The sequence below is a fragment of the Electrona antarctica genome (assembly GCF_951216825.1).
Source record: "Electrona antarctica genome assembly, chromosome: 19".
In the NCBI taxonomy this organism is placed as follows: domain Eukaryota; kingdom Metazoa; phylum Chordata; class Actinopteri; order Myctophiformes; family Myctophidae; genus Electrona; species Electrona antarctica.
The window spans coordinates 13,638,315-13,657,831 of NC_136800.1; positions in this window are offsets into that span (position 1 = coordinate 13,638,315).

Genomic DNA, 19,517 nt, shown 5'->3' on the forward strand with positions numbered 1-19,517 from the left:
AGTTTCAGGTAATTTGACCACCTAACTTCAGATGTGGGCATAATTACAGTGGTAGGCCCTTGGATTGACCAGTGGATGCAATGTACCCCACTTTGAGGTGTCACGTCTTAGGCCTAGATTTAGGGTAGGATTGAACCAGTCGCACTGTAGCCATACAAAGGCCTAGGGTTCCCAGATTGTAAAATGTTGTTCCTCCATCTTGGGAGAGTATGTAGGCCTTTCACTGGACCTCCTAGCCACTAAGATGACCCAAATCTGAAGTTAGGTGGTCAAATTACCTGAAACTGAAGCAATTCAGTAAAGGTCAACGCTTCCTCATGGGGTCATTTTAGGGCCTAGGACCTCCAGTAAAGGGTAAAATACTCTTCTCGGTTGTGGGAACAACATATCCAATGATGAGGACCCCAGGCCCAAAGATGTCCCCCTGGCAACTGTTTCAACTTTGGGTCAGCCTACATGTAAAAGTGCTCAAAATTGAAGGGCAGAGCTTCAACTTCAGCTACCCAGTACCCAGGGTTGAAGCGCCCTTCAACTTTGGGCACTGGATAGCTGAAGTTGAAAGCTTCAACCCTCTATTGTTGACATCCTATCCTTCACGTGAAAAATGCGCGGCTGAAATATTCAGTATAGCTAGCTGCCCATGACAGCTACATTATGTCTTTACTGCAGTTGCCAACCACCTACAACTTGTATCGTGAAGCTTCCAACATCAAATCACACATCAGTGTGCGTGTACAGTATAGACCAGCTTTATGGCCATGCACCCCTTGTTACCTCCTGGCCTAGCCGACGCACCCCCCACACGGAAATAAAAATTGCATAAGCTATATATATTTCCTATATATACACATATATATGCACATATATGAACCTGAATATGGCATATATGTGCAGCATAGACTATATTCTGCATATACTTGCCATATATTGGCATAATACAGTATGTAGAGGATAATGAATCCATAGCACCACCATTAGCCTTTTCATGTCGCGCACCCCCTAGAAGGCGCTCGCGCACCACAAGGGGTGCACGCACCACAGTTTGGGAACCACTGAGCTAGTATTTAACAGTGTTGACCATGGTTTCCTCACAACAATGTCTTTTCTCCTCCATCACACCAGTTGGAGTGGCAAATGATAGTAATTATTAATTTATGTCAGTGTAGACAGATGCTCTGCATTCTTGTTTGTAGGAGGACATGTTAAGTTGACTTGTCACCTGCTAAACTGTACAAAAAGCGCACACACACACACACACACACACACACACACACACTCTCTCTCTCTCTCTGATTGATGCAGCGATATGATTCCAGCAATCACAACTCTATGGGGACCATAACTGGAATAAATAACTCATGCACGCACACACTCACGCCTGCATGCACACACGCACACACACACACACACACACACACACACACACACACACACACACACACACACACACACTCACGCCTGCATGCACACACGCACAACACAGTACAGTATACAGTACATACACACTTAATATGCCATGGATAAGACAACATGTGGAAATCCAATGATACTCATGTTCACAATCTGTACCTACATGTAGGCCTACCGTGTGTCATAATGAAAAACACCTGCGTCTAATCAAGGAGATTACTGTACTGTAGGCTAATACAGCCATAACATTATGTACAGTACATTAATTCCTCCTCAGATTATACTTTTGTGCCAAAGGGTTTCAACGTGTGTTAGATACTCTATTCATTGTGTATAACATTGTATATTAATCAAACGGGATGATTTGGGAGCACAGAAACAAATGCACTTTTCAATGTTTTTCATGGAAATCAAGAAGCAAGCAAAAGCAAGCACTCGGTTGAGTAATTCCACGTAATAAAGTAACGGGTGCACGGTTCTGGAAGATACAGACTGTGGAAATGAACACCAGCCCTCACGTTGTATCCTATAGGATTCTTGTTTTATTTTGTTCCCCCCAGCAGCAAACAGCAACATAAATGGAAATCAACCATGAATGTTACATGTCTTGCGCAAGGATGGAGTTCAACAGTGTTGGTAACATACATTTTGCAGTGTGACTTCTATCACCCTGTATGTTCTAACGCAGAGTGGGAATACACTTCGGTCCATGTATTGACATTGTACATGATGGAAACAGCAACCTTTTGAACCTATTCATGCTATAGCCACCTCCAGGCCAAAGTGTCACGGCTGTAAATGACCCTACACATACAGTCACTTCACTGTAAACCACTGGTTCCCGTGGGTCACGGACACATTCTTTATAGGTCCCTTTATTATTTGTTTCCTACATTCTGTTTTTAATTATTATTTTCAAATATTTTGGGCTTTTCTGTGTGGAGTTTGCATGTTCTCCCCGTGTCCCCTAGGGTAGGTACCCTCACAAAAAACATGCAGTAATCCTGGTCTCTAAACTACCTCCCCCTGGCCAGCCGGGGCACCTGATGGAGGGGAAAGGAACTGGTTGGAATAACGCGTTCCTTCCACGCGCTACGTCCGGCCGGGGAAACTCTCCCATGTCAGGAAGCATGCGGTCAGTCCGCTACCCCCCCCCCCCCCCCCCAGGTTGGAAGTGTAGCACCCAGGATTACATTAGATAATTGACAAAAACAAATCGGCCCATTTAAACAGACTGCTGCTCCCTGCCCATGATGATGATTAACATTGTTTTGCTGCTATCACCACTCAGTCAGTGCCAACTCATTGATCACACTCCCACCACCACCTTTTACTATACAGTAGTACTTCAATTTGTAGGCCTACCACAAAGTAACGGGTCTAATCTGCAAAGCACAGGTTCCGTGTGGGGCTCAGCAGCCGTGCACCCAAGGCATTTGAACGCGAGTTCACCGCGCTGTGGGGAAAACTCCCTGCGACTTCCATAGCAATAACAAGTGAAAACCAGGCAGAAAAGAAAAGACCCAGGTAGGGGGAAAAAATTGTGACTTTGTCCGAATTTAACGAGATTTACGACGCAAGTTCATGAGTATACGGAGAAAGCAAGGAAAATGGATTTCCAGCCGAGTTGTGGAGTCTACGTATAGCTGCAGTGGAGATTACATACAGACTAGTATAGTGGATTCTGTCACTGTGGAGAAATTGCTCCTTGACTAGTGTTTTCTCCACGCTGGAGAACACAGTATCATGTACCACAATCCTTTCTTTTCACTAGAGCTTTATGATACTGTTATTACTATTTACTGGTGTATTTGTAGCAGAGTGGCTCACAACTTCAGCCTGATGGCCTCAAAAGTCTAATATCTGCCCCAAGTCATAGGGATAACCCTTTGGCTTAGTGGTTAAGATGTTGGCTTTCCATGTGGGAGACCCGGGTTTGATTCCCGGGTGCTACATATTATGTTATTGGCACAGTTCTGGCCAACAGCTGGTCCCACCAATAGTTTTGCTGCCTGTATACTTTTATTGATCATTGATACTTTTTGACTGTATAAGGTTCCAATATCCTACTCAGATTTGAATAATGATTTCCAGTGTGGTGAGTCACTGGCATGTATAGAGGCCTTAACAACACAGTATGCAACATTTCTGTACCACAACAAATAGCAACACTGACTTGAGCTGACTAAACTTTGTGGGCTTCTAATCTGAATTCTTCCTGAAACAATCCACAGACCAGCTATATTTGGGGAAATAAAGATAGAGGAATTGAATAAGAGAAGCCTCTCTCCTCTCTTATTTTTATTCTCCCTTCAAAAATAACCACAGAGGTACCCTGAGGTGCCCAAATAGTTTCAGTGACCAGCATTTCCAAAAAAAGGTGGTATCATGTGACAGACGGGATATTAGGTCAAATGTGAGGGAAAATACCAGTTTAATTGCCTTGAAACAAGACATGCCTCATACTGTAAATAATGCTTGTAACTGCTTTAGGTGACATGTTATGTTGTCAATCAGTAATTTACCTAGCACTATAATGTATGAATAATAACATAAACCACATAAATGAATATATGAGTTGTGGTATGTGTCAGCTTTGGTGACCATTTTGTTTGTTATATTATTTATGACAAACTAATTTCAAATTAAAGAAATCACACCTGTGTGAAATGAGGGGCGCTTTTATACGTCATCATACATCATCTAATTCTGGCCAATCACAATTTCCGTCCTCACTTTTGTCTTCAATGTTTGTGTTTAAACACTTGTCTTCAATGTTTGCGTTTACACAAACCCTCAAAGCTGGACATAGCTAATATATATATATATATATATATATATATATATATATATATATATATATAAATGCTTTTAAGGTGGAGGACGCTCCCTTCCTGGAGTGTACCTTGTTCCCTCTAACCACACCTGCATCTATATTAACCCTAACACCAAGTCCTACATAAACAGAGGTATTTACTAGTGGTCAACAGTGCCCTCTGTAGGTAACATATTGAAATGGACTGACTCGAACTCAAATCTATTTAAAGAATCTAAAATGCATCTCAATAAATGTTTTTTTTCCTCCAAACTACTTCGCATGTGACATGGTTAAATGTCTCCCTCACTAATGGATTATGAGGAGAAAAAAAGGAAGAAGTACATGTGGGTGGTGGTTAAACACTAATGTAGTACCAGATGGTACATATGTGCCCCCATGGATGTCTTGGAAATGTGATGTTTTTAATTGCTTGTTTGTATGTTTTAATGACACTAAGTGTCAGGTTGAACATATGGAAGCCACCATTCCTTTCCTTGAGTTTAGAGATTGCTATGTAATGCAATCAAATATTTAAATGCCATGATTCAACTATATCATTGCTGTTAGGTAGAAACCTTGTATGTACATATTTTCACTTTTTAGATTTTATTTTTTATTTTTATTTTTATTATGGCCTACTTCGTTACTGTGTTACACAAAAGTAGCAAAAATAGCAGATTTTCAAGCTCAAAACACACCGTGACATGATGCGCTTTGAGCTTGTAGATCTATTCTGTCGATATTATGTTCGCTATTCACTTGTAGTCATTCGCCATTACTGATGTTCATTATTGTTATTCAGCATTCCATCATCACCATAGTGATATCGAAACATTTTCTTAAAACAATTATTCAAATTGGCGTGCTGCATGGCTTAACCTTAATCCTAAATACATACCATACATACTCAAGTAAGAGTATAGAGTCCATATACTACTAATTTGAATCAAACCCAAACATATCTCTTGTATGTTATGTATTGGTTCATTTTCTGAAAGTGATGCATTTGGTTTAATTTTCCAGAAGCACATATTTTTACATAATATAGTTTCCATAATGCGTTTAACTTGATCTTCTCTTGAATTTCAATACATGTGATAAAAGTGTAGAAAAAGACAAACCTGCACAATATGTGAAGCAGTTTGGTCAGGACTCTTAAGATATAAACAATGTTTTACTGCAATGGTGCACATTGGTATTCTGGCTCCACTGCACAAGCATGCCAACACGGAACTCCCAACTCCCATAGGACAGAGGAGCCTAAAGCAGTTATTATATTAAGATCATACGTCCCCATAGAACAAAGGCTTAGGATGCAGTTATTATTATATTAACATGATAAGTACCCATAGGACAGAGCCTAGAGGCACACAATTATTAAATGAATATGATATTTGACATATGAACCCCTATAGGACATAGCCTAGAGACACACAGTTATAATAAACGTGATGATGTGTCTATATGAATCCACACATCAAACAATACACCTGCAACAGGAGTCGGCTGGGGAGGCGGTGGGAGTGTGATCAGTGATGAGTTGGCACTGGCAGTGGTGACGGCTGCAAAACAATATAACGTTGATCCTCATCATGGGCAGGGAGCAGCAGTCTGTTTAAATGGGCTGCTTTGTTGATCAGTTTAGAGATCATGGACGTACATTACGTGACTGGATAGAAAGTGGACAGCATGTGACCAAACAACGTCTGTTTTGAAACGCCTCAAAGATGGAGTGGCGTGATCTTTTTTTTTTTTTTTTTGCGGCTTACGGCTTTTTATTGGTTTTTGAAGGGACATACAGTAGGCTGACAGGAAACGGGAGAGAGAGATGGGGGAAGACATGCAGTAAAGGCCGTGTCGGGCTCGGGAGTCGAACCCGCGGCACACTGCGACTGGATTACCAGTCGGGTGCCCAGACGGTTACGCCACCGCCTGGGCGAGTGGCGTGATCTTTGTATACCTTTTTCTGTTTTTGTTTTTTTTGTGATCAAGTTTTTATTTTATTTTTTGTTAAAAGACCAAGGATTATCACCTCTAGCCTCTCCATCTCTCCACTAGCATAGTTATTTATCACCCCTCTAGCCTGCATCTCTCCACTAGCCCCACTTTAAACCAGCCTATCATCACTACACCGACATACATACACATGGCGTTGTGTCATCAGGAGCGTCAATATAGCTGAGTGGGGGGTGGAGCTTGGGGTAAAGTTCAGAGTTCTCCCAACCGGAATAAACAGTGGGGTAGATAGATAGATCTTTATTGTCATTGCTTGCATGAAAGCAAAAGCAAAATTCAGTTTAGAGCTTCACCACTGGCATACAAATAAATAACCATACTGTGTACAATAACCCAAAGTGCAATAGTGCTGGTGCAATGTAATGCAAAGTCCAAAGTTCAGTGCAAGACCAAGTCCATTTTCAGTACCCTTTTAATACTATAGAGGGGGCAAGGGGCAGGTTGTTCATTCAGCAGCCTGACAGCCTGTGGGTAAAGGCTGTTGGTCAGTCTGTTGGTTCTGGACCGGATGGATCGATATCTTCTACCAGAGGGCAGACGTTGGAAAAGATGGTGTGCTGGGGGGAACTGGTCCTGTAGGATGTTATTTGTACGGCATAGGCAGCGGGAGGTGAAGACTGTGGAGATCTCTGGGAGACTGGTCCCAATGATCCTCCCTCCCTCCCTTGACCACTCTGTGGATGGCCTCCTTGTCTGCCCTGGTGCAGCTGGTAAACCACACCAGTAGCCCATAGGTGAGCACACTCTCTACTGCACAGTGGTAGAAGTTAATCAACAGAGCTTGTGGAAGTCCTGCCCATTTAAGTTTCCTTAAAAAGAAAAGGCGTTGCTGTGCCTTCCCCACGGCAGAGGTGATGTTGGTCCTCCAGGACAGGTTGTCGGCCACAGTCACACCCAGGAACTTGAAGTTCGGTGTTGGGTTTTCAAACGCAGATGCTTTAAAATAATACTATTTTAAAAGTAGGCGTCATGGCTTGCCAGATCACTGGCACAGATCCTTGTTGCCACTCGACAAGGAACGCTACTTTAGAAAATGAAATGAGCTAGAGTCCGATTGGAATGATTTCCTTGACTGCTGCCTGGACATGATCCAACACAACACAATGGCCTGATATATTCGCCTGGTAAAGAATTCTATAGATTTGATCAATTAAACTTATATGAATATTTGTATTAATATATATTTTAAAAAGCCATTTATTCATCAATGATGTTTATAGAACACATATTAATGAATTCCAAGTAGGCTACCGACACCATTCGTTTGGAAGTGGGGTATTATGGAAACAAAATAACACTGCTTAACACTCATGCTTTCTAAGGTGTGATTTGGGTCCCTAAGGATGAATACAAAATGAATATCAACATCCTAATACTGTCCAATACTTCGACAGGCAGCAGTTGCTGTCAAAATATGACTCCCCAGTCAAAAACACTTTGACTGGGGAGACACTCGTAGACACTCATGCTTTCTAAGGTGTGATTTGGGGCCCTAAAGATGAATACAAAATCTAATTCCTCCTTCTCTTATGATACCTGTCCTGCTTCTGCTATGCACCAGACTGGCCTGCCATAGGCTAGAGGCGCGGTTGGAACTCCCTTCTGTGATTCTGTGAGTCTATATTTGTATATTATATTATTTGTAGTATGGTCATCTCTCCTCCAGTCTTACCATTGCTCCTCCAGTCAGAATAGTCACTGTGCACTGCACCGACTGTAGCCAACTGACCAGTGCCACCTAGTGGCAGAGGTAATTAGAGTTTATTGTGCAGGGTCTCATGACATAGGCCATTTTCACAGGTTTAGCTTCCATAACCTTACACAAACAAACACCTAAAGAGTTGAAAATGACCATTAGCATACATTAACTCTGAGATGCAATGTATGCAATGTTTTTTGTTATAGAGTGTAAAGATTTAATAACATTCCATTCTACACTCTCAGAGTCATGGGGTCCTGGTTTGAGAACCGCTGTAGTGGACTCCTAATGTGCCACAGTCTCATACTGTAGTAAATCAGTGTCATACATTTTCTGAAGTAAACCTGGAGAATGACATTCACTAATTGTGGGTCATATGATCAAAATAAGAACGTTATAATGGTGATTGGTGACACATGTCCATGTCCGTGATTGTCCATGTACAGACATATTGATGAACCATGTCTTTCACTTACTTGCTGTACTTGAAGATGTAGTTCCTGCTGGAATCAATGTGAATGATGCCATCATTCAAAGTCAGACTATGAGAGTCTCTGTCCGTCTTACATGGTGAACTTACATTTGGTGAACTTATTCATGTGCGCCTGTGTGTGTGTTCAACAGGTTTTTCAATTGAAGTGCGCTTCTTATCTAAACATACTTTTCCTCACTTCAATCTCGTCTGTCCACATGTTTCTTTTCTTTTTCATCAGAATGGTGCGTGGTGAGCCATTCACTTCACTGAATTCTCTTCATGTCGGGATCCATGGTTGTAGTAGGGAACATTCTGTCCATGCACTCACTGCAATGCCATACATACATTCCTGCTGCTTGTGCTGCAAAGTGCAAACACAAACCTACGCTACAGTATGTCACCAGGTTTTCTGTAGGGACTGTGGCACCCAGGGGTGCTACTACACACACACACACACACACACACACACACACACACACACACACACACATAGATGGACACACCTACATACACGCACGCACACAGCCACACACACACACACACACACACACACACACACACACACACACACACACACACACACACACACACATATGGACACACCTACATACACGCACACACACACACACACACACACACACACACACATAGATGGACACACCTACATACACGCACGCACGCACACAGCCACACACACACACACACAGAGACAGACAGACAGACAGACAGACAGACAGACAGACACACCTACATACACGCACGCACACAGCCACACACACACACACACACACACACACACACACAGATGGACACACCTACATACACGCACGCACACAGCCACACATACACACGCACACAGACAGACGATCGATCAATCCAGACGGTCGGTCGGTCGGTCAATCGACTGTCTGGATCCCTGCTGCTCCTGACTCGTTCAAGTATAATCCTTTAGCACTTTCGCACAGACAGACTGAAGTCACAGACAGACAGACTGAAGTCACAGACAGACTGAAGTCACAGACAGACTGAAGTCACAGACAGACTGAAGTCACAGACGGACTGAAGTCACAGACAGACTGAAGTCACAGACAGACTGAAGTCACAGACAGGCTGAAGTCACAGACGGACTGAAGTCACAGACAGACTGCAGTCACAGACAGACTGAAGTCACAGACGGACTGAAGTCACAGACAGACTGAAGTCACAGACGGACTGAAGTCACAGACAGACTGCAGTCACAGACAGACTGAAGTCACAGACGGACTGAAGTCACAGACAGACTGAAGTCACAGACAGACTGAAGTCACAGACAGGCTGAAGTCACAGACAGGCTGAAGTCACAGACAGGCTGAAGTCACAGACAGGCTGAAGTCACAGACAGACTGAAGTCACAGACAGACTGAAGTCACAGACGGACTGAAGTCACAGACGGACTGAAGTCACAGACGGACTGAAGTCACAGACAGACTGAAGTCACAGACAGACTGAAGTCACAGACAGACAGACTGAAGTCACAGACAGACAGACTGAAGTCACAGACAGACAGACTGAAGTCACAGACGGACTGAAGTCACAGACGGACTGAAGTCACAGACAGACTGAAGTCACAGACAGACTGAAGTCACAGACAGACTGAAGTCACAGACAGACAGACTGAAGTCACAGACGGACTGAAGTCACAGACAGACTGAAGTCACAGACAGACTGCAGTCACAGACAGTTCACATAATATTTAAAGTTCATTTTTGGTCAGCTTTGCTGCGTCTGTGTTTCGACTCTGACCATTTCAAAATTGCTCATCAGAGAGAAGCCTTTCAACAAAATCCTCTAAGCCTGGCACACAACCTTGGACATGCTGGTCAAGTATTAAGCTTTTCCTATGTTTTGCAACCCACTTCAACACTGAAGATTCAAGTTTTCAATCAATCGTACAAAGTATATTGCGGTGAAATGTTAGCGACATGCTTTACAGACTGTAGAAAACAAGTCATAAACTGGAAAAGTGCTCTCCTCTGAACGTAGATCTCCACCAGGCCGGGTTGCCTACCTAGGGATGTGTCAGTAGTGGAGTGAAGCCATCAGGACACGAGGAAGCTGCGGCTGCAGGGTAAATAGAGTTTGTATAACAAATGATGCTGAACCACTGGCCTAACGGTCCAGGCACTTATGCTCCATTGCAGCCTGACAGCGTGTTGCGGGTTCGAGTCCCAATCCCGACGACCTCTAATGCGTGTCAATCCCTGTCTCTCTCTCCCCATTTCCTGTCTACTGTATACTATCAATAAACGGCAGAAAAAGTCAAAATTAAATATCTTAAAAAACAGTTTGTGATGGGCAGAAATGAAAGCAGTTATGGAGGTGCACTGCACCTCAACATGTGATTAGATATTGTCAGACCTTTATGGTGCCCATAAATGCACCATAACAACAAACAGTGACATTTGTAGCATGCATGCGCATGCATGCGATTTCACTTCCACTTACAGATGGAAGTGAAATCGCTTTTGGCTCTGTTATTTAGAGGCCCCTCGACGTGTGATTAAAATCTAGGGCAGATCAGATGCGTTCAGGATTTGTGGCCAAATAGGCCGCTTCCACAAAGTAAATCATAACCAATTGAAATGGAAACTGAAAAACCAGACTGATACATCTTGAAGACATGACTCGATATTTGGACCAAATCTGTTGGAGTTATAACAAAAAGTGTGTTTTGAAGAAAATGCTAAATGGTGGACATGCAATATTGTGAGGTGGAACTGGCCAGGGCGTCCATGGAAAGCTGCGCCATGATCCACGGAATCCAGAGATTTATGTTTTTTTTTTTTTGTGCTCCATACAGTTCAAGAGTTATAGCCCAAAACAATCAAAAGGAGAAATAAGAAATCCATAACCATGTGCTCTGTCGTGAGCAGGTATTTACAGAGTGAAGACAAGATGTCCTGGAAATATGGTCATTGTTCATGGGGGGCATACGTTAGTCCAGGGATTCCCAAACTGTAGCTCTACAACAGAGTCACGGCCATGACAGCAATGGTTCTCTCTCTCTCTCTCTCTCTCTCTCTCTCTCTCTCTCTCTCTCTCTCTCTCTCTCTCTCTCTAGTCGCATCTGACACACAGGGGCCGTGAACACACACACACACACACACTGTAACAGCCACCCGCTGTTATGTTATTATTATTATAGTCTTAAGGCGCTGCTATAGCGAGTGTTGCCGTTTGTTGTGTTGACTGTGCTTATCCCAGCTACAGACTAAGAGGTCCCTTCTCGCTTGCCATCTCTTGCGAGAACCGGTAGAAGCTACGTGAGGGCCTGATCACCCTCATTGGCCAAGCCGGTCATGATGTGACACACTGAAGGCCTCAGTGCATCCGCTATAAAACCCAGTCTCTGCCTGGACTCCGACGAGACAACATGGCTTATCTTACTCCAGCTATTCGTTACTATCTTTGTTAGTTAACTTTGCTTATACCTTTTTGTTTAGTTGTAGCTCCCTTCGGGAAGGAGTTTGTTAGGCTTAAGTTGTAGGTTAACCCTTTGTTATTGGTTAGGGTTTCAGTTACGTCAAGTTACTGTTTTGTTGATCTCCTTTTCTTTTGGAACACCTTACCACTGTAAGTACAATGTGCTTGATAGTCGATTCACTTCCATCATGTATTTATTGAGCCATTTGTACTGGAACAACTACTTTGTAACTCTGTAAGCTTTTTCTACAAGTGCAAGTAAAAGCATTTTCGAATTTGCAGTTGGTTTCCTGTCCGTTTTATATGTTATGCGCACCTTTACCCCTAGACTTATTGGTCCGTCACACACACACACACACACACACACACACACACACACACACACACACACACACACACACACACACACACACACACACACAAGCAACCCATTGCTGGGAAGATGTGTTCTGCCCTTTAAAAATCCTTTTAGCTCTATATTATGCGTCCTACATGCACCTGAGGGACGTCCCCATAGTCTGCAAGGCTCGCTGGTCCCGGAAGGAGCTATTCCCGTACCACACAGTGCTAACCCCTGTCAGAATGTGCTGAGTGGTAGGCGGGTAGAAGGATTTCAGGACATTCTGTGAGACTTTGGGATTTTTCTCAACTGTCTGAGGTGCCACGGACACTATAGCCTTGCTCAGCACTGTGTCCGTGTGCAACGTCCGTGACCATGACAAGTCCTCAGTGATGTGCACGGGTGGCTGTTGTGGTATCCTCTCCTGCTTTCTGTATTTCCTCCTGACTAGCACAAAACTCCAATGGCATATCTACACTAAGGCGAGGACAGGCTTTCCAAATACCTTTCTGCCTGGTCAAATATCCATACACTGAGAAAAAAGAGAGACAAGCACCAGACCTATTAGTGGGCAGCGGGCTGGCCGCTGCGCGACCCTCAATCACCCATTGGAATGCAAATGCATGCCTTTCAGCCTTTGTAGCCTATACTCGTCTGGCAGGTATATCTCTTTGAAAACCTCTAGTGCTTCTGATTGTGCGGGGGGGATTATTTCCTGGAAACGCTACTGCAAAACTCTATAGCGTTGTTACATTAAACTGTGTTATATCAACACTATGGCTATATAGCTACTGTATGGTTAGTATACGAGTGATTGATTGATTGAAGTATTTATTAACCGTTTGCAGAATTACAGTACATTTCAAGCTAAATGGGTTAAGGTCAGTGGTGTATTCTACTGTTATACGCTATACGTAGTATGCCGTACCAAAGTTTTTGGGAAAAAAGCCGTATAGAGTATACTAATCATTTCATCCATTGACCACAAGCGAGCGTATAGCCTATACATGCACATGTCGCACAGGGAATAATTATGGTACTGCATATCGTCTGAAAAAACCTGGACTAGTGCACTGGTTAAAGTACAATTTGAGTGTTCATTAAACTTGGAGAGCTGAAAGGGAGTCAGTTTTTAGAGGGTGAGAGACATACATGTGCAGTAGAAAGCTGAGAGAACTACTTTGTATGTATATGATGTATTGCCATGCTTTTTGTTCTTGCTTATGTAAATCGCTCTGGATTAAGAGCGTCTGCTAAATGCCTAAAGAGTGTGTGTGTGTGTGTGTGTGTGTGTGTGTGTGTGTGTGTGTGTGTGCGTGTGCGTGCGTGCGTGCGTGCGCGCGCGCTCGTGCGTGCGTGCGCGTTAATTTGTTTTGGTGTCGCGTGCGTGTGTGAGCATGTGTGTGCCCACTACCGTCCTTGCGTCTTTATTTCATGTTGATCAGTGCTGCTTGTTGCGTGTGTGTTTGATTTGTTTCGGTGCGTGCGTGAACGCATGTGCTTTATAGTGCTTAGGTGATGCGTTTTGTTAGTTTTCAGTTTTGTGTGTGTGTGTGTGTGTGTGTTACTGCTGTAATCTGGTAGCCTGACACTCATTCTGAATTTTCATTTAGTTTCACAGGACATATTTGTTTAATGGTAGCGATTCAGGGCTGGAGCCATGCTAGTAACTTAGTATCTGGAATGTAATGCTGATGTTGTTGCTGTAGACCAGTATTTGGTGTACAGTTGGAGGCCACCGAGTGGCGCGCTACGAGCTTGTAGGTCTGCTATTTTTGAAAAATCGTGAAAATATTTATTTCAGCAAACTGAAGGATTTAGATGGATTTTTTAAAATTTTGAGGTCAGGCCTAAATGGGTCAAATGATAAGGGCACCCAATATCGGTGGCACCCAACTGTACATGCTGTAGGATGAATGGGTATCATATAGTATAATTGCCTATAATTAAGATTTTTTTAGGCAGCCCCCCCACCCAAAATCACCAAGAACCGCCACATGAAACCTCTGCACAGAGCCTTTTAATGTAAGGACTTTTGACTTTGAGAAATATCACACGATTCAGCTTTAATGGGAAGAAATTGGACGCATATAGCACTATACGTTCTCAACTCTTCGTTGAAAATTAATAAGCTTGTGTGCTTCCTCCGACTCAACCTTTTGATGTTAACGCGCTCTACAGAGTAATGTGACCTGCTCCGTATACCTAAATCAATTGGATTCTGGAAAGAGGAGATTCCTCCTTAGTTCCTCCTCATTACCATCATCATCATCATTATGCTCTCTTCCTCTTTCCTCCTACTCAAACTCCTTTCTGCACTCTTTCCCTTCTGCTAATCTGCCACTTCAACTTGAACTACGCTTCATTGTCACATCACAAGTTTACAGATGTGAAGGAGTGGGTAAAAAAAAGAATATGCAAGCTACCCACAAATTGCAATAGCATTTAAATACGAATAAGAATATGTAGTAGGAGTGAAAATATAAAATATCAAAAAACAAATAAAGTATAAAAGTATTGTGTGTAGCGCTGGTGTACCAGTCCAGGTGTGTTTTGGGATTTTGCAACAACCATGCATTATTATTACAAAATATACAACTGAACTGTATAGTTTTACATAAAGTTTGGACATACCGCCATAGGCTATTTTCTTCCCCTTAAATGTTTGTCTTCTGCACATGCACACCCTCCGTAGCGCTGTGCGGTCGTGTCTTCTGCACATGCACACCCTCCGTATCGCTGTGCGGTCGTGTCTTCTTCACATGCACACCCTCCGTATCGCTGTGCGGTCGTGTCTTCTGCACATGCACACCCTCCGTAGCGCTGTGCGGTCGTGTCTTCTGCACATGCACACCCTCCGTATCGCTGTGCGGTCGTGTCTTCTGCACATGCACACCCTCCGTATCGCTGTGCGGTCGTGTCTTCTGCACATGCACACCCTCCGTATCGCTGTGCGGTCGTGGGCGGCACAATTAACAAAGCAGTCAGTGATGCAGGAGCTCGTTAGGGTGCCCTGGATGGTGCTGATGCAGAACGTCCTGCATGTGGATGCATGTGTGGCTGACGCTTTTCAGCCGCAAAGTTTGGGAAGCACTGGCTTAAGGCATTTCAAATGTAACATTCACTTACTTCTGTAACAAAGTTGTGTTGTTGTCATTCTGCCAACTGCCAACCATGTAGCTTGATAATTATGTATACTAGACCTTACCCGTTCTGAATATATGAACACCAAAATTTGGTGTTCATACTGTACATCATTTAATGATGTACAGTGTGGGTGAGCTTTTGCATTTTCCCATGTAAGTCGATGGGAATTTTTAATTCACTAATAAATTACTTATTAATTAATAAGTTGTTAAATTGAAAAAAAGGGCTTCGTTAAGAAATCCATAATTTTCTGGTCAATGTGTGAAAAGTTGGAATGATTGGTGCAGCCAGTGAGGAGCTACGACAGTGTTTCAGACAGACAATTCATTCATTCAGACATTGAGTGAATTATAGTATGATTTTAGATCAGTGGTTCCCAAAGTAGGGTCCGGGGACCCCCAGGGTTCCTTGAGGGAGTTCCAGGGGGTCCCCAGCTAAATGATAGTTAGGAACTAAATGGACCCTTATATGGATCTGTGAATCAGAGAGTGTACAAACAGGTCCATTTGGTTCCATTTGTACACTCTCAGAGTTAAATTAAGTTTGCTTTTACAATAATGTATTGCGTTCCCAGAGATAGAAATGCCATTAAATAGGGGGCCGTATCCTAATTCAGGTCAAATTGGGGGCCCTAGAGCCGTAAACATCTTCTCTTATGAGGGTCCTTGGCATATCTTTTCAAATGGGAGTCCGCAGGCTAATGAGTATTATTTTGGGAGTCCTTGACATGAAAAAGTTTGGGAACCACTGTTTTAGATTACAGTAGCCTATGGCCTATTTAATCGCACAGATGGATACAGTATTTCAACACAAATAGCCTGCATATAGCCTGGAGCCTGCATATAGCCTGGTGCGAGGAGTTGGTTAATGAGGGCTTATTGATTACAGCTGAGCAATATGCCTGTGTGCTCCGCCTCCTATATGTTCTATTGAATAATTCTATTCAATTGAACATTTTCTGTATAAGGCTACCTCAACAGTGCACACGCACACAGAAAAACACACACAGGTGTGTTTCTTTGCAAAAACCAGCACATTGCCATCACTGTCTCACCAATCACTTCACCAGTGAACCACACCTTCTGCTCAAAGTTTAACGTTTTTTATTGAACGAAAAAGGGATGGATGATGATGGGGAAGCCAGGCAGGGTGAGACTCAGGCCCTCATTTATCAACCGTGCGTACGCCAAAATATGGGTGTACGCCGAAATTACCGCAATTTTCGGCATTTACCATTTGCGCCAAAGATTGAAAATTATCTTGTGCCAAGACAAAACTCACGTCTGGTCGGGAGCTGTCGTACGCTTTGTCCTCACCTGTTTTTCTGTCGTAGAACAGCGGAGCAGCATTGTTTGACCAGCTGAGAGGCTGTCACAGGCATCTAAACATATGTATTCACTCCTAAAATGTTTATATAAAACTGTATAGGTATATATGGGCTAAATACATATAAGATGTGTCTTTGTGTCATATGAAATTAGTAGGAGATTTCCAACTTTACAAGTAATTAAAATCGCGCAATTAAAAACAATGTTGCAAGTTAGATGCTTAAGCCATTTAAACAGTGTTTTGCATGAGCGCATGCATGCGAGGATTTGGGCTGTCTGTGCTGAAATATTTCAATGACGGGACGTTGGAGAGTACTTTAGGCTAGTGCAGTGCTGCAGCTGCGGAGAGTCCCAACGTGGGTAGCCTACTGTAGCCTAATCTACAGCAGGACGATGTCTTTCTGGAGTTACGGTATGTGCAATCTCCTCCTCGTTTAATAAACCCGACGCGTCGCTCGAATGCCAAATGTACCGTGCCAGCGCACGTGGGAACCGCATCAGAGATAGGTAGGCTACCCAGCCAGCCCACCACCACCAGTGCCCAGCCACTGCAGCGACTGCGAGGCAATCTAAATAGTCTGTCGAACGTGCGGTGCACCGTGCATGGTCAGTTGGTCACGGTCACGGACGGACCACAGTGATAGAGAGAGACAGACAGACAGGACAGGAGGAGCACCTATGCAAAACAGCAGCGTGTGTGTGCCTATTTGTTATTTAATTCATGGTTCACAGGTTCAGGTTTTCGTTCACTAATATATCTTGTTGTATATTAAATTAAAAAGACTTTAATAATTTAATATACAACTAACAACACACAGTGACAGTTGCTTGCAAATTGCGATATGTGCGTGCATGCGTGCGGGGGGGGTGAGGCAGGCAGCAAGGGAAGCGAAGCGAGAGGAGAAACAGACAGGGTAGACCTTTATACAGCTTTATTTAATTCATGCAGGTTTATTTATTTAAGATACAACAAGTTGCAAGTTGCCTTAGTTGCGTGTGCGTGCGTCTGTGTATGAGAGAGGGGGCAGCGAGGGAACCTTTTTTCCCCCTGTAACCATGGTTTCCAGGTCGTATTGCAGTTGTTCATGTCGCAAAAACGAGGGCGAGGCTTGATTTCATAGGGCGTGCCAGATTGATTTCAGCCGTCACATTTGTCACTGCTAGGAATGAAATTAGGAAGAAACAGCTGTCTGCGATCACTTTGTAAATGCCGACCCGATGTGGGTGTACTACGAATCCTACACTCGAATTTGGGGCAGATTTTACACTCGATTGATAAATGAGGGCCTCAGGGTGGGGGAGTAGTCTCGGGAGCGGACGCCGTTGACGCTCGCTCAGAGAGCGGTCGACTCTGCTCCGATACGGCCCCGGGTTCCTGGAAGAGATGGAGAAGAGAGTAGGCGGGGGAGAATGAGAAGATGGAGGTGGTAGGGTGGTAGTTTATGCTGTGGTGATTGTGACGGGGATTGGCCGAATGATAATGAAAGGCAGGTGATGTTGATAAGGGGGAGAGCGGGGAGTGGCCGTGATAAGAAGAAGGAGGTCTCTACTCCTGCGTTGTATAAATACAATAAACTGCTCCAACGTCACACGTTTTAGTGCAAAGACTGTTAATCCCCATCACTCCTGGCTCACTATGGGTTGCTCATGGGCAACTCAACCTTCATCAATCAGCACAGTCAATAACCGATCATCTGCACTGACTGCTGAATAAGGCAATAATGGAATACAAATATTTTCTAAATCTAGAGAAGCTATTTTAGTACGATATGAGGGAATAACTGACAACATTGTTAAGACATTTTTGTACGAACTTTGTTTTCCACAAAAATAAATGTCTGCGTATACAAACACGTGATCAATATAGATTACATGCACTCAAAGGTGATGACACACTTGGGAGTCTGGACAAGGCCAGGCAATGTCTGGGAGGGTAACCAAAACAGTGGTTTTTATACTTTTTTTTATACATTACACTTAATATATTAATATATTTTTAAAAATACATTTAAGGCTCAAGTGCTACAAATTGCTACAGAACCTGTGATAGTCAGTCATGTTGGGGATAAAAACAAGTTGAACTTTACCTTTAGGTCTGATCCTGATGTACCGTGGGTGCCCACTGGACCCGAAGACTTGAATTGCACACTCATAGGGGCAGCGCACCCCCCACGCCTCCGCCTCCCATCTTCTGCGTGTGTGCAGTGTCAACACACGCAGAGATGACAGATCAGAATCACACACATTCACACACTCGCGCGCACGCGACAGAGTTTTGGTATGGAATGAACATAATATAGTAATTAGGCCTGCATCGCTTTGCCTAAAACACTAAATTATGAAAAGGACCGCAATTGAAAAAAGCCCTGCCGCGGGCTCCCATTTGTTGAATAGACATCTATACATTATCAAATGATATTGTTATTATGCTTAAATTATTGCTTTGGCTAAAACGCTGAATCCCACGGATAAAGTAGGCTATGTACATATAACTACATGCATTAATAACTACAGACATTAATATAGTCTACCGCATATGTACAATTATATAGCCTAAATTTAAAGGTATATTCAGTGATTTGACTTAATTCAAATATCACTTATTTTCTCTTTTTTTCTGGATAATCCTCCCTACTATAGAGTGTGCTGACCATATAAGGAGTTCCTCCCTGTCCCCAGTGAGCCCCTGGGGTCAAAAAACCCTAGTTTCAGTTTTGGTGGCGGGTGGCAAAGCCTTCATCCAATCAGGATGAGAGGGGCCTTCCTCCAATCATGATCGAGTGGGGGCGGGCCTTGGTGCACATGCTGTTGGCCTGTTGCAC